This window comes from Onychomys torridus, chromosome 20 (assembly GCF_903995425.1).
Source record: "Onychomys torridus chromosome 20, mOncTor1.1, whole genome shotgun sequence".
Classification (NCBI taxonomy): Eukaryota; Metazoa; Chordata; class Mammalia; order Rodentia; family Cricetidae; genus Onychomys; species Onychomys torridus.
This window is the reverse complement of record NC_050462.1, coordinates 6,267,593-6,270,688: the sequence shown is the minus strand read 5'-3', so window position 1 is coordinate 6,270,688 and position 3,096 is coordinate 6,267,593. Positions and strand designations below refer to the sequence as shown.

The window sequence follows — 3,096 nt, the reverse complement described above, 5'->3', positions numbered from 1 at the left end:
ACATGAATTATGTTTGTTTTAGACAGGGTCTTACTGTGTAGCTGTGGTTGACCTGAAACTCCCTACTTAGACCAGGCTGGCCTCATTCACCTGCCACTTTCACTTGGGTTTGGTGATTCAAACTTGAGTCTTCACTGTTGAGTAGTGAATGTCCTAGTTGCCAAGCCCCTCCCCAACTGTCTTTCAGGTTTTAGGATAATGCTTGGGTTTGAAACAGATATGATTGCCATTCATGGACTACGCAGTACAGAAGCATTTGTAGTTAAGATTAACTTGGGCATAGCTCAATCTTTGAAAAACAGAGGTATAACCATAAACAGGAATGAATCTCATTTGTCTTTAATAAAAGATAGCCTTTAGCCTAAAATGGAGGCAGGCTGGTTCTTCAGAGCTACTCCATAAATATTTCAATTGGCCTAAATCCTACAAATTTATTTATATTCAAAGGACAAAACATTCAATAATGAGTTTATTAAGTACCTAGGAAATAATTACTTTTTGTAAGAAATCACAGTTGAAAGAAAATTTACAATATCTACCTTTATTTCCTAGTGTGTTATTAAATGGAACTTTATGTGTCATCATAATACAGTGGAAGCAGCAATGGGTTGGATAACCATTTGTGAGGATGACGCGGCATGATAAGAACTATACTGCAGGCGCTGTCTACACCTACCATGAGAAGAAGAAGGACACAGCGGCCTCAGGCTGTGGGACCTAGAACATCCTACTGAGCTGGGATGCTGTGAAGACTTTTGACTGCTGTCTCTCACTGCAGCCCTGCCATAATCCTGTGATCACCCCAGATGGCTACCTGTATGAACGGGAGGTGATCCTGGCGTACATCCTACCAGAAGAAAGAGACTGCCCAGCTGATGAAGGCCTATGAGAAGCAGCGAGCAGCCTGGAGGGAAGAGCAGAAACAGCTTCAGCGAGCTGTAGCCCAGGACCAAGTTCGAGGCTTCCTAGAGAAGGAGGCAGCCATTGTGAGCCAGCCCCTCAACCCCTTCATGCCCAAAGCTGCCACCTTACCCAGCACAGGTGATGGGCTGTCCAGGGCCCAGCCAGGGCCCAGTACAGGTTCCCCAGGCAAGGATAAGAACAAAGCGCTGCCCAGCTTCTGGATTCCCTCACTGACGACGGAGGCAAAGGCCACCAAGCTGGAAAAACCATCTTGCACTGTGACCTGCCCCATGTCTGGGAAGCCGCTACGCATGGCGGACCTGATGCCTGTGCGCTTCACGCAGCTGGATGACTCTGGAGACCCTGTGGGACTCATCACACGCAAGGAGCGCTACGTGTGTGCTGTGACCCAAGACAGCCTGAGCAATGCCACACCATATGCAGTGCTGTGGCCCTGTGTGGCTGTGGTCATCCTGGAGTGTGTCAAGAAACTGATCCCGGAGAACATGGTGGACCTGGCGAATGGGGATCAGCTGACAGAACGAGATGTCATAGTGCAGCGCGGTACAGGCTTCACAGGCTCAGGAGTGAAGCTATAGGCAGAGCTGTCTCGGCCAGTGATGCAAGCCTGAGCTGTGACCAATAAACCTGCCCGTGAATGGGTGAAAAAAAGAAATACATTTTAATGCCAGGTGGTGGTAGGGCATGCCTCTAATCTCAGCACTTGGGTGGACAGGCAGATCTCTGTGAGTTCAAGGCCAGCCTGGGCTACAGAGTGAGTTCCAGGAAAACTAGAGCTGTTCTTACACATAAGTTAACAGTTCATCAGCACAGTAATGTCCTCAAGAACCAGGAATGGAAGTAGTCATAAGAAGATCCTGGCTTCTTCAGGGCATTTGAGTTGTTCTCCTCAGGAAGGACATCTTATAAAACCTAAGGATTTCATAAGAATACATTGGATGAATCTTAGGACTCTCCATTATTTTCATTGCCAAAGGGCAAATACTGGAATTATTTGGAAACATAAGCTCCAGAAACAGCAAGGACCCCACTGGTAAGTGATTATCAGGAATAGAAGTGGCCAAGGTGAGAAGATTTTAATCTTTCATTTCATTTCTCTCTCTCTCTCTGTCTCTGTCTCTCTCAGTGTGTCTCTCTGTGTCTCTCTGTCTCTGTCTCTGTGTCTCTGTCTCTGTCTCTATCTCTCTTCCTTTTTGTTTTAAGTCTGGCTACCCAGGGTGATCTCAAACATTAGTATTTCTTTCTTCTATGTGTGCCACTGTGCTTGGCACAGAAGATTCCATACCCTGAAGCATGCCTGAAACCTGACTGTTAAATAAATCCTGTCAAAAGTGAGTACTGACATTATAACTCAATTCACTCTCTCTATTATATAACTAAATTTACCACCCCCACCCCCCCCCCCACCACCAGCACCAGCACCAGCACCACCACCAGCACCAGCACCACCAGCACCAGCACCACCACCACCAGCAGCAGCAGCAGCAGCAGCAGCAGCACCACCACCACCACCACCACCACCAGCACCAGCACCACCAGCACCAGCACCACCACCACCACCACCACCACCAGCACCATTACCACTATCACCACAACCACTACCATCTTACCTTGCATGCCATGCTTACCTTGTATTGGTTGATTTGGCATCTCACATCTAAAAGCATCTGAAATATGAAATGCTATGAAATCTGAAACTGTTGACTCTAAGCATTTCATCCAGTGGACATTCAGCCTGAAATTAGCGTGTAATTAACAATTAACAATGGAGGTCATTTGCTGTTAGGATTCTTAATGCTCTTCACAATCACAAAGCAGGAAGGTGACTAACTGTAACAGTTCTCATCACACCATCTAAAATGAAACCTGGGAGGTTGAGTGAATGTCTGAGAACAAGCCTAGCAAAGCCCTGGCTCTGGAGACTCTGCCTTGCCTCCAGGCTCTGAGTTCTGTGCGGTCAAATCACAGTGTGCTGCCTTCAGAAGCCCACAGGGAGTTGCAGTGACCTTGACCTCACCTTGAGTTCAAAACATTTTTCTATACTTGCTCTAGTTAGCTCCTGGGCCTTAGTGGATTCTTTGGAAAGATGCTGGATTATTTTTTGGCCTCAGTTTCTCACTGCACCCTGCAAGTCATCTGACAAAAACATGTTTATTTTAGAAGATCTCTCTC

The 3,096-nt window shown here is 46.8% G+C and overlaps 1 pseudogene; it reads left to right on the top strand.

The window, feature by feature from the left end:
• Positions 1 to 607: 607 nt before the first annotated feature.
• Positions 608 to 1,535, top strand: LOC118571242 (annotated as a pseudogene).
• The last annotated feature ends 1,561 nt before the right edge of the window (positions 1,536 to 3,096 follow it).